At 47.1% G+C, this 13,470-nt stretch overlaps 1 pseudogene; it reads left to right on the top strand.

Moving 5' to 3' along the window:
* Positions 1-8,750: 8,750 nt before the first annotated feature.
* Positions 8,751-11,214, top strand: LOC136493766 (RHOMBOID-like protein 2; annotated as a pseudogene).
* The last annotated feature ends 2,256 nt before the right edge of the window (positions 11,215-13,470 follow it).

Genomic DNA, 13,470 nt, shown 5'->3' with positions numbered 1-13,470 from the left:
ATTGCTTAGTTTATGTAGCTAAGTATTTGCACTCTTTAATTTAGCATTAGTTGCCTTGTTATTGAGCATTGCTAGTGAGCTTAGTTGGCTTTGTGCTTTTGCTTACTAGCATGTGTAGGAGCTCCCTTATTGCTTAAAGAACTAGTGGCATAGGTTTGTGTAACTGTGCTCCAAGAATTGTTTAGGAGAGCTCTAACTAGCCCGGCACCTTTATTGCATAATTGTTATCTTTGCAAGGTGCTAGTGAACATATATAGTGGGATATAGTCTTGGCTAGACCGATAGTTTTAATTCTGCATTTGTATCGGTTAGCCGACGTGTTTAAGTTTTAGAAAAGACTATTCACCCTCCCCTCTAGTCACCATCTCGACCCTTTAGTGGCTAATCCTTTGAAAAATGATTGTGAAAATGCTAACACACATACACATGGTGGTGTACACTTGGTGGTGTTGGCACATTATAAAGGAGATGAAGTTGGAGTTGATGTGGATCAACTCAGCGATGGAACAGAGGTGAGAAGGGTTTGAAACTCCACCGGCGGAGTATTTGGCCGTAGAGTGCGGACAGTCCGATGGTGCCACTGGCGCACTAGACAGAAAAGATAGGGTCTCATAGAGTGCATCGGACGCTGGTCATGCAGTGACCGGACTCTAGGGTCCTACGTCCGATCAATGGCGACAGACAGTGTGCAGGCGTCGGTCTTCGACCGGACGCTGGCGCTAGAAGTGACCGAACGCTGACTATGTGCGTCCGGTCAGGGTGACATGTGATGATACAAGCAGAGCAGAGAAGCTGGAAGTGATCAGACGCTGGTGCTGCATCCGATCATGACCGATCGGATGTGTCCGGTCATGTCCGGTACCTTACTAGAAACGATCGAACGCTAGGGTTGCTACATTCGGTCAGTTCAAGCTAGAGCGTCTAGTCATCAGATGACCGTTGAGATCGGATGAACAGCGTTTGAAGAAGGAGACACGTGGCGTGCATCGCACGATCAGACACTGGGGTCTAGCGTCCGGTCGATCGGACCAGAGCGTTCGGTCATCCTGACTTTTGCCTAATGAAGGGGTAACGGCTCTATTTGTTCATGGGGTTATAAATAGAAGCCATGGTCAGCCTTGGGCCGGTAGCTGAGCATACTAGAGTCTTGGTGGCTTGTATAGTAGCGCTTGGGAGCCCTCCATCTCACATATACTTGATAGTGATCATTCGATTGTGTGAGAGAGTGATTCTAGTGTGATTGCATCATGAGGTTGCATCGAGTGGCACTAGGTAATTGAGTTGCAAGCCGGTGATGCTTGTTACTCTTGGAGGTTGCCACCTCCTAGATGGCTTGGTGGTGGTCTTCGTCGAAGCCCACAAGAAGCTTGTGCGGTGCTCCGGAGAAGAGCTTTGTGAGGGGCATTGTGCTCGCCCCGTGGGAGCCGCGAAGAGCAACTCTAGTTGAGCGTGTCATTGAGCTACCTCCACTTTCGGGGTAGGTTCTTGCAGTGCCCGACATGCGGGCTTGACGGGTGATGCCAATTAGTCGCCGAACCACTAAGTGAGCGGTCGACACAGCGGGAACGTAGCGTGTTGGCAAGCACGTGAATCTTGGGAGAAAAAAATATCGTGTCAACCTTATTCTTCCCATTGATTTGCATCCTTGTTACACAAACTTGTAATTACTTTCATATACATTGTGCTTGTATAGTTGCTCTTGTAATTAGTTAGCTTGTGTAGCTTACTAGTTACCTTCTTGCTTGTGTAGCATAGAAATAGCTCCTTTATGTGTCTAATTAGGTTTGTGTAACCTTATTAGTTACTTTGCTTAGTTTGTGTAGCTAAATATTTATGCTCTCTAATTTGACATTGGTTGCCTTGTTATTGAGCATTGCTAGTGAGCTTAGTTGGCTTTGTGCTTTTGCTTACTAGCATATGTAGGAACTCCCTTGTTGCTTAAAATATTAGTGGCATAGGTTTGTGTGACCTTGCTCCTATAATTGGTTAGGTGAGCTCTAGCTAGCTTGGTACCTTTGTTGCTTAATTAGTATCTTTAGAAGGTGCTAGAGAACATAGATAGAGGGAAGCTAGACCGATAGTTTTTATTCCACACTTGTTTCGGTTAGCCAACGCGATTAATTTTAGAAAGGATTATTCGCCCCCCCCCTCTCTAGTCCGCCATCTCGACCCTAACAGTCTTTCGTGCATAAGTGCTGACTGAGTAAATAGGATAAATAGTAGCTACGACCATAGTAGGTAGCTTGTGGGCGTTTCCTCTAAAATGCCAGCGCGCGCGGGGGCTCCCCATCGTGGGCCGCCTCTGCGCATGGGCCGCGCCTCGTGTGGGCCACGTTGGGCCAGTTTGTTTCGTCTTTTTAGTAAAGAATTAGAAATAGTTTTGTATTTTTATTTAAGAACTAGTTTTGTGTAATTAATCTAAAATCATGTAGATGTTTAAAAATTATGAAATAAATTTTGTTAAGTTTCTAAAATTATGGTCTATCTACTAGTGTATTTTGTTCATATAGTTTTATAATATTTTTAGGAGTTATCTAATTAATTTAAGATGCTTAATATTGTAAGATATAAACTTACAGGAATTGTTGTGATAAATTGGTGATAGTGTTGATTCTGAAACTTTCACAGTAAATTCCTCATATTATTAGGTGCTCACTGTAATTTTTGTAGCTCCATAATAATTAGTTTACTAAGGTAGCTAAATGAGCCCTAGTTCAAAAATATATATTTAATCAATAAAATGCTAAAGCACCTTGGAATTTTAAAACTAGAATATTTTTTGGAGATAAAGCCTTACTTGACGACGTGGATACGTAGACCAATACGTTACTCATTAAATCTGGCTCGTTAGCCTGTGGAGCGTAATCATATATTTAAGAGTTACGGCTACCGTTGATTAATTGTGCCTCTGTGTTATATCCACGTATATCATAATAGGAACAATGATGGATTATAGAGTAGACTGAAGTAGCGGGAAAGATAATGCCTTAATGATCGTGTCACTATGATAGAATACTAATTTTTTGTTATATCTTACCCAGGCAAGCCTCGATGCATAACTCATATTATTCTGCACTTTATCTTATGCTTGTGCATTAAGTTTTAAGGAGTTGAATAAAAACCACTTGCATATATATCCTTATCCTATGAGTCCTACTAGTATGTCAGAATCATGTAGATTGCTATGCTATAGGATCCGGTAGAAGTCGAGTGATTATCTGTCACTCGCGAGAGATAGGAAATATATTATTGTTGTTATTATATTACTATCACATGGAATATATATGAATGATAATTGGAGACCGGACGGAATGGTACTTTGGATCTAGGCTTGGTTAGGCATTCGAGCGAGGCTCGGATTACACTTGTTCTGCTTGTGTCGATTGAGGACCGTCCGTTGCTGTGGATGGTAGTCAGGTCATAGACTTATTATCCTGAGCACATACTTGCTTATGGGAGCGGGAAGGCTCGTTACGTCCTTATCGTGGGTTCTGACTCTTTTCGGATTGACTAATTAAAGGCGGAGAAAGATGGAGGTCTAAGCACCATACTAAAATCGGGTCTCAAGTGTGAGGGCTTGGAGTCTAACACCCTGTTTGCTTATTGATTTCAGCCAGCCCAAACCAATCAGCTAATAGTGTTTTTCTCTCACAAAAAACCAGCACCAGCCAGCCTAAACCAGCTTAGAAACCAACCAGCGAATAGGCCGCAAGTTTAGACGGGGACCTGGACCCTGTGATAGGAGTGGAATAGGTTGGTCTTGTTTATGCCTAGGGTATAAATGGGGCATGTGTTTTGGGGTACCCAGTTGTGATACATTGGTTCGCGAATCGCTATTTCTATGAGACAGTACGACTTGGCTATGGTCTAGCACCGTAGTAAGAATTGGAATATGAAAAATAGTAAAATGGTTCTGATTGCTTGCCACCTGCTTAAAAGTAGCATAGGTGCTTACATAGAATGGTTAGTTAATGAACTAATAATGACCGCTAATGAAGTTGAATATAAGAACGCACGTTTAGTAATGCTTCCACAGATGCAATAACCCACAAGCCAGATAGCCTTATATATCTTTAGAGTTTTTTATTTTTCTCCTATCGGGTAAGTCTTGCTGAGTACAATCGAGTACTTAATGTTTTATTCTCTTATTGCAGATGATTGGAGGATACTTAGAGCTGACTCTTATGTGTGGAAACCTCCTGGTGGACTCAGAGAGGATTCCTTTCATACTATGATCATAGTGTTTATTTATAACCCTCATGAAAGGTTTTTATAAGAAAAGATGTAAAATATGCTAGCATCTCTTGTATAAAAATATCCACTATGTTAATGCTTCTATCATATTATTAAATTAATCTTGCTTCCTCTATAACTCTAATAACATTGTTATATTCCGATGTTATAATCAATTAAGGTCATATTTTGTTACTTGTAATAAAGTGATGCAAGAAATGACTTAAGAGAATGCTTGTAAGCTGTATTCTCTCATTTTATGATCCCTAATGGAAAAATATGGATTTTTGAGTTCTCCCTTTGGGTGTGCTCGATGAAACTACATAGTTTAGTGTTCATCTCTTAGGGTACTTAGTGTCTAATGGAAGCACAAGTACTCCTGGGAGGCATTAGATTAGACAGGTTCTGCCACACTTTCATCGGTGGAAGCATAATACTCTCATTCCCTACTTTCAGCAGATGTTTTTAGGACCAAGCAATAACAACATTTTATCATGAAATAAATAGATAGTGTGTATGATGTATCAAGTGTCATGGAAGGAAACGGACAATTGCCATACCAAAACTTCATAAGCACCATTTGACTCATCACTTCCACAAACTTGGATTGGAGCTTTGCCAATCTCAACTTTTGTAGGATTGATTTTTTCATTTGACTTTGGCTTGTGATCAAACAACTTTTTATATCCTTGTGCTTGAATAGCTAGGATGTATTTTTCCAACGTGGTATGCTTTAATTCATCGACTCATTTCCCCATTACTACAATAAACCAGGGTGAACTAAGGGCGACTCGCTTTTCGACATTGATTTTGGTGGCCCCCTTGCCTCTGGTGACCTCTACAACGCTAGAGGGTATGGATAACCTCGATTTTGATGGTTGATGTACATACCCTATACCACTAGGTTGTATTAGCTAGGTTAGGGTTTAGGTTACCCGGGGCAATGATGCTGCATGGGTGCTTTTGCTATCTCCACTTTATCATTGGCAGTCGTGTTGATGACTTTAACGCAGCTAGTTACGGGGAGCCCTTCAGCAAGCGATGCTCTAGCTCCTTCAAGCGATGCTCTACCCTTTTGGTGGGTTCCTTGTTAATGTTGTTGATAGTGTTGGCAACGGTGAAATAATCTTTCGAGCATTGATCTCGAGGCCAGCGTTGTTGTATCCCTCTTCCTCTCCTTTTCCTTCACTCGCGCCGGTGGTCGATCTTTGTTTAGAGTCAACGAATTCTACTGGAGCTTCTAGGTGCTCGCTCTTGCGGCAGATCCAAGGTTTGGCGCCCCTTGTGAGGTTAGGAGGTGGATCTTGACATGATCTCGACAGTCGTTTCCAGTGGACAACTTTTAAGCGAGGACGCTGAGAACATTCTAGTGTCTTAGGTGTTATTGTTTCTATTTTCTAGTTTTGCTAGGGTGTTTTCTGTAAGACTAGAATGTATTGCGCTATGGTTTCTTTAATATAATTTCCCCTTTGGAAAAAAAACTTCTATGCTTTATATAGGTTGAACTGGTTGTTCTTATCTAAAACTGACATGGCTTTCTTTTTTTCTTAGATACACTTCAGAGCAACGCTATTGTTGTAGTGGTGTTGTGAGATTCATTCTAGGAGTAAATTTAGACCTATCTTAGTACATTAATGGTCATTGAGGGGGAAAAGGTTGGAATATTCGACGTGTTCGCTGGTTGGTTTCTAGGTTGGTTTGGGCTGGCTGGTGCTGGTTTGTTGTGAAATAAAAATATTATTGGCTGGTTGAATAAGCCTGGCTGAAACGAACAAATGAACATGGTGATTAAGTGGTGGAGGCATAAGATGCCACGGCGTATACAACATTCAGTCCAAAATTCAAAATATCCTCGCTTCCTGCTAAGAAAAGTAAAAGTGGATTTCTGTGGCTTGTTTCTTATGTTTTTTTTTATTTTATTTTTTCGCTCCCTGTTCTTAAGACCTTGAGTGTCCACCACTTGTGCATGGTTGCGGACAAAAAGTCAAAAAAAATCAAACTCTAGAGTCGGACAAAGAAAGGGTTTGGACAGTTTTACTCAAGACGTCAGGGTGCCATGCACAAAAGAGACCCAGCCGGAATTTTTGGGCACAGGCGGAGGTGAGTCCGGCGGTCAAAGCCCCCGGGTGCGAGCCCAATCATTGCCACCACCGCCGGGCCCGCGCGCCGGTCCTCACACGTCCGATCCCCCTGCCCACCTAATCGGACGGCGACGCTGTGAGGGGGAGCAGAGCGAGGACCAGCGGGGGCTGCCACCCGCGCGGGGTATCGGGGCCGCGGTCTCCCGCCGGTCTCTCGCGATCCGGGCTCCGAACCGCAGCGCGCGTGGCGTGCACTCCGCGAGTCTCGCCATGCTGCCGGCCCAACGAGGCAACGACAGGTTCGTTCAGCTCCTCACTCTCTCATACGGAACTGGAACAGAAGCCGGACGCTCGCAGTAGTCTTCAGCAGGAACGCTGAAATTTAGTTTCAAAGCATCGCTGTCGCCATAGATGGCCAACGGGCCGGCCCCGCCCGGCATGGCACGGGCCGTGCCAGCATGACCCGATAGCCAACGGGTCGGCACGGCACGTCGTGCCTCCCGGGCCGTGCCTCACAGGGCCACGTGCCTGGCCTTCGGCCCAGGCATGGCCCTATGGGGTGATTTCCGTGCCGAGCCGGCCCGCGAAGCACGACCAAAATCACGGCCGTGCCAGCCCACGGTTAATGAATTAAAAAACAAAAAAAATCCCAAAGCGACTGCCCCGTGCAGCTCCACCGCCGCCGCTGCATCCCCGCGCGGATCCGGCGTCCCCGTACCACGCCGTCGTTGGATCTGACCAGGGAAGGAGGCCCCGTCCCCGCGCCGCGCTCCTAGACTGGATCCATCGCCGAGGAGCGAGGCCGTGGCGCGCCACCGGAGAGGCCCCTCCGGCCCCGCCGGATCCACGCGAAGACGCCGCCGCTCGGGGTCGCGCCGCCACTCGCAAAGCTGTCGCCGTGCGCGGAGAAGACCAGATCCGGGAGGAGGGGGCTGGATCTGGGAGAGGGTGGGGGAGGGCGCGACCGTTGCTCCCGGTCGCTCCCGCAACAGATGCCACCGCCTGGGCCGCCTTGGGCTCGCCGGATCTGAGGGAGAGGGTGGGGGAGGGCGCCACCGTCACTGGCTCGCCGGATCTGAGGAAGACGGTGCCACCGTCGCTGGCTGCTCGCCGGATATGAGGGAGAGGGGAGGAAGAGGGTAGGGAAGGGCGGCACCGCCACCACCACTGTCTGGAGAGATGGAGGAGGGAGTGGGAGAGGGAGGTCGCGAGGAGGGAGGAGGGGCGCGGTGCGTGGCCGTCTAGCCGAGTGGAGCGGAGAGGGAGGTCGCGAGGGCGCGGAGCGAAGCGGAGAAGGGCGAGGCGGCGAGCGAGGCGACGGGAGAAGTGGAGAGCGGAGGCGGAGCGGATGAGGCGAGCCGCTTATATATGCGGTGCGGGGGCGGGGCATGGGGGGCGCGGGGAGGCCAGGAGGCGGCAGGCCGGGCCGCTAGCGGGCCGGCTTGACTGTAGCAGGCCGTGCCATGCCAACCCACGTGCTTGGGGTAAGGCCCAAGCATGGCCTGCTCCTCCGGGACCGGGCCAGCCTGGGCCCGCTAGCCTCCTGTGCCGAGCCTGAGCCAAAAAAAAAAAACAGGGCCTTGGGCGAGGCCGCACGGACTCAGACAGCGTGGGCCAAATATAGCTGTCGCCGTCCCAGAATCAACTACTACTCCTACTGCTTAGGCAGACGGAACAACGAGTCCGATCGACAATATCATTAGGCTGGACCGCTGGAAGCTTCACTGATTTCTCCTACGAGAACGGCGCGGCGTCCGCGCATAGGTAGTGAGGACGGACACGAGACAGGACGAGCAAGTCGTGTGACGATCATTGCAGGCGCGGCCGTTGATTGCGAGTTGCGTGACGGGCAGGTCGCGCCGAGGACCCGCGCACCGATAGACGCTGTACGCGTGCACTGAACCGTTTGTACGTACTCCTACACGGATGTGTGATGTCGCTGTCTGCCTGAAATGAGCAGTACAAGCTTTCCCCCAGTTTTTGTTTCGTCGGTCGCCCTGCGTCGCCGCCGCCTGCTGGGGGTATCGTCGGTCGCAACCCGCATTGCCGTTTGGGCCACCACAAAAACAAGCTGGGCCGCCGTGCGGCGGAAACAACGCGGCAAGGAGGCCGACCGAGAGGGCCGCTCCTGTTTCTCTCCTCCCATGCATCATCCAAGTGTATCCAACACACAAAATGGAGGACTGGGCGTGCGGCCGTGACCTTACACATGGGTCGCGCCAGTACAGTGTACAGCTCGCAAGCGCGTTCCGGTGCCGCGTACCCGAACCGATCGAACCGTGCAGCCGCGTCCGCGCCGACAAGTTGGGTCACGGCCAGCTCGCCGCCTGCCAACTCGCAAACCCACCCCATACACGCGCCGGAAACAACGCACGTAACCGCCGAAGCCGAGGTCCGAACGCCGCCCACCACCGGCATCCATCCGCCAGGTGCGGCCGTTTATATACTTGCACGTCTCCACTACATCCCACCACCACCACCTCGTCACAGCCGCTTCAACACATCCACACCGCCGCGCCGCGCCGCACCGGCCTCCGCGCGCTACGACCACCAGTCCACCACCGCCATGGCCGCCGCGCGCTACGACGTGGAGAAGGGCGGGGAGGGGAAGCCGCACCACTCGCCTCCGACGCCGGAGCACCACCTGTACCCGCAGCGGGATGGGGAGAGGGACTGGGTGCCGTGGTTCGTGCCGCTCGTCGCCGCCGTCAACATCGTGCTGTTCGCCGTGGCCATGTACGTCAACAACTGCCCCGCCCACGCCGCCGCCTCGTCTCGCCGCGGCGGCGGCGCCTGCGTCGCCCGCGGGTTCCTCCACCGCTTCTCCTTCCAGCCGCTCAGCGAGAACCCGCTCCTCGGGCCCTCGTCGGCCACGTAAGTGCCCGAGCCGCCCCTCCGATCGATCCGTTTCCTCCTGCCTTTTCTTCAGTTACTGTTCCGTATCTTCTCCATTCTTCGGTTTTCAATGTACTAGCTAGAGATGTAGATGAAGCAATGCTACATACAGATCGTAATGGATTCACATAGAGAAAAGATTCCATAACCGACTCCGCCCTACTATCTTTGATTGCTTTGCCAGCTTTACTTTGCCCAAAATAAACGTTTAAGCCCTTTTTCTCTGTTATGTGTTTTTCATGTGAAAATGAACTAATTCGTGTGAAATTCCTACGCAATTCTTGTGAAATTCCTGCGTTCCTTTGCCCAAAATAAACGCAATTCGAAATTGTTTGGATTGATGGATGGACGGTGAACGGTTTCTCACATCAGAACACCTTCTTTAATTCCCGCAGGCTGCAGAAGCTGGGGGCACTTGTATGGGACAAAGTTGTGCAGGAGCACCAGGGATGGAGGCTCGTCACTTGCATCTGGCTGCACGCCGGTGTTGCCCACCTTCTAGCCAATATGGTCAGCCTCGTGCTCATCGGACTCAGGCTCGAGCAACAGTTTGGATACGGTATGCACAGCTGCAGGAACTTAATACCGCTCGGCTTGAGTAGCACTATATCTGATCTGGATCTGCATTATTCCCGTTTCCCTTGCAGTGAGAATTGGCATCATCTACATTGTTTCTGGCGTTGGAGGCAGCGTGCTCTCATCTCTGTTCATCAGGAACAGCCATCTCTGTCGGCGCTTCTGGAGCTCTGTTCGGACTCCTTGGGGCCATGCTGTCGGAGCTCTTCACCAACTGGACCATTTACTCGAACAAGGTGTATATCTTCCCTCCTCAGTCCTCACATTGCAATGTGAATCTTTCGGCACCAAATGTGGTTCCCAAATGAAATTGTAGCTCACTCAAGTAGTAATGTCCAATCTGCAGGCTGCAGCCCTGGTGACCCTCCTGGTCGTTATCGCCATCAACCTCGCCATCGGCATCCTCCCGCACGTGGACAACTTCGCGCACATCGGAGGGTTCCTCACCGGCTTCCTCCTGGGGTTCGTCTTCCTGATGCGCCCGCACTACGGCTGGATGCAGCGCTACGTCCTGCCCTCCGACGTCAAGTACACCGCCAAGAAGTACCTGGCCTATCAGTGGGCTCTGCTGGCCGTGGCTTCGGTGCTCGCTGTCGTCGGGTAAAGCATCACACATTCACATCACATGCTGGTGCTTCCTCTTTCTGAAACCTAACACGCTAGTACTAGTAGTACTCGGGCCTTGTTTAGATCACCTCCAAATTTCAAGTTTTTTCACTCTTTCTCCGTCACATTAATTTTTGGACGCATACATAGAGCATTAAATGTAGGTAAAAAAAATAACTAATTACATAGTTTGGTTGTAAATCACGAGACGAATCTTTTGAGCCTAGTTAGTCCATAATCAGACAAAGTTTGTCAAATACAAACGAAACGTGCTACAGTGTCCAGATTGCAAAAATTTGCAATCTAAACAAGGCTTCGCTCATATCTTAATGCGCCTGATGCCATGATGCTAATCTAATGCATTCTGTCAGCTTTCGTTTCACCACCCCCAAAAGAAAAAGAAAAAAAGTGTTCTGTCAGGTTTGACTGAATTTTGAACTCATGTGTTGCGCAGGTTCGCCGTTGGGCTGGGGATGCTTTTCAGACGAGTGAACGCGAATGATCACTGCGGGTGGTGCCACTACCTCAGCTGCGTTCCGACCTCCAGATGGAGCTGTGGGAAGTGAAGATTGGTGTGCGGACACAATGGACTGAAGCCAGGAAGAGAGCATGGAACCTTTTTTTTTTTTGGACCAGCATTTTCATGAATTGATAGATATATACAGCTCGCTCAGTCTTACTGTACATAATGTCATCAGAACGTGACTACCGGGTTTATATATGACATTATTATGTTTATCTGATTGATGATTCATTCTATTTATTCAGCGAGTTAAAATTGAAATGTTATGTTCAAAAATAAATTGAAATGCTTTCAATCTTTCACCTGTAAGCTATTTGCAAACTACTCCTAGCTCGCAGTTGTATTGTACTGTGGTTCTTTCATAATATAATAAATTACCATATTTGGGGCTGTTCATTTCCGCTAGAGCTGTTTAGGGTGCAGCTGTGGCTGCAATACCCTTTATGTTACCGTCCTAGCAGCAGCTACACCTTTAGCAGAAGCAAACGGGGGCCATACTTAGACCTTGTTAGGCAGATGTTTTTTAAAACCTCCCCGAGAAATCTGAGAAGCCGATGAGATTCTTATGTTTATGTGAATCCATCCTTGTAGTGCAAAAGATAGCTTCTCCTCTCTGGAGATTCTTTCGTACACGACCGTTTCTTAAGAGAAGCTAGAGAAGCCAAAACCTTGTTCGCTTGAACTTGTATCAGCCATAGAATAATGTTTTTCTCTCATAACAAATCAACTTCAGACAACTTATCAGCCGTAGAAATCATCAGCCGAACAGCTCGTAAAACTGATGCCCTCAAAAAGACTTTCCAAACAAAGCCCCAAGTCCAATTAACAAAAAAAAAACCCACAGTATTAGCTACTAAATACCGATCGCTTGATGTACGGTGTGAAAATTAATTTATTTTTGCACGGGTAAATAGGCCACATAAAAATTAGATGCCCACAAATTTAAATGAACTGCACCGAAGTTGACAATACAAATTAATGTGGTTTCAACAATTCCGTCAAAAAATGTGGTTTCAACAAAACGAGGTTTTCAGAATTAAGACCTGCTTGTTTGCGGGGCTCATGGGCTGGAACAGGCCAGAATTAGGGTTTTTTTTAGAGAGAGAACAGGCCAGAATTAGATGAAGGAGGCTTCATAGGTGCAACTTCATGTGTTCTTGGCTTCTTGCCATGCTTCAACAGAGTCTAGCTCAGTTCAGGCTACACAGTGGATGCCGCGGCGGCGGTGCCGCTAGAAGAAAATCTCGTTCCTGAACTGCGTTGCGATGGGCCGTTACACAGAGGAAACGCTCGAGTGGATTGCGAAGGAGTTTCGGTACGTGGGCTATTGGGCCGAGAGAAAGGTCAAGCCATGCAGCGTGTTAGCAGAAGGAAAAAGCCTACGTTACCCCCTCAACTTTCGCAAAAGTCCACTTTTTCCTTTCCAAACTCTAAAACCATAAAAAACACTTTCCCTCAATTTTTAAAACCGTTCATCGTTTTGAAAGCGGTTTATATTTTCTTTTTTTTTATTTATTTCGGACTGAATCTTTGAAAAATCATAGTAAATCATAGAAAAATCATAAAATAGAAAATCTATTTTTTTTTGTTAGACTCCACATGAGTAGATCTGCACAGTGAATATATAATATGGTATGTTTTAGTACAAAGTTTTTGCTGTGCCTTTAGATCTATGTTTTTATGTAATTAAATGAAATAATTCATAGCTGCAGTTTCTATGGTCCAATTAGGATGAAATTTTTATGGTGGGCTAATTATTGTATTTTTAAACCATAGTAAAAAATTTATACTCATTGGATCGTGTATAACTTAGTTATAGATTTTAGTTAGGTTTATGCTTGTTAAATATAAATAAATCTATAACTAAGCTATACATGATTGAATGAGTATGAAATTTTTACTAGTTCAATCATACAATAATTAGCTCACCATAAAAATTTCATCACAATTGGACTATAGAAAGTGTAGCTATGAATTATTCCAATTAATTACATAAAAGCAACGATCTAAAGGCACAACAAAAACTTTATACTAAAGCATACCATATTATATGTTCACTGTGTAGGTCTACTCATGTGGAGTCCAACAAAATTAGATTTTTCATTTTATGATTTTCTGTGATTTACTATGGGTTTTCAAAGATTCAGCCGAAATAAATAAAAAAAAGAAAAAGATAAAACCACCTTCAAAACTACTTATAACCAGAAGAGTGAGGTAAGATGAACGGTTTTAAAAGTTGAGGGAGGTGTTTTGCCCGGTTTTAGAGTTCAGAAAGGAAAATCGGACTTTTGCAAAAGTTGAGAAGAGTAACGTGAACTTTTTCCTCGGTAAAACGTCAAATTGGGCTTGTGTGATCAGAAACGGCCTCGGTCAGTGACCGATATATAGCAGCGACAAGAAAATCTCGAATGCAGAGGGTGGCTGCGGGCTACCGCTTCGCCATCGAGACAAGGACCCTGCCAGTGCCAGGTGCAGCTCGCAGTCGCGAAGAGAACGGATCGTTGTTCGTTAGACGACGTCGAGGGTGATCGATCGGATTCATCATTGACGCGTTTG

This window comes from Miscanthus floridulus, chromosome 1, assembly GCF_019320115.1.
Source record: "Miscanthus floridulus cultivar M001 chromosome 1, ASM1932011v1, whole genome shotgun sequence".
Lineage (NCBI taxonomy): Eukaryota > Viridiplantae > Streptophyta > Magnoliopsida > Poales > Poaceae > Miscanthus > Miscanthus floridulus.
Note: the sequence above shows the minus strand (reverse complement) of the source record. Positions and strands in the feature narration are given on the sequence as shown.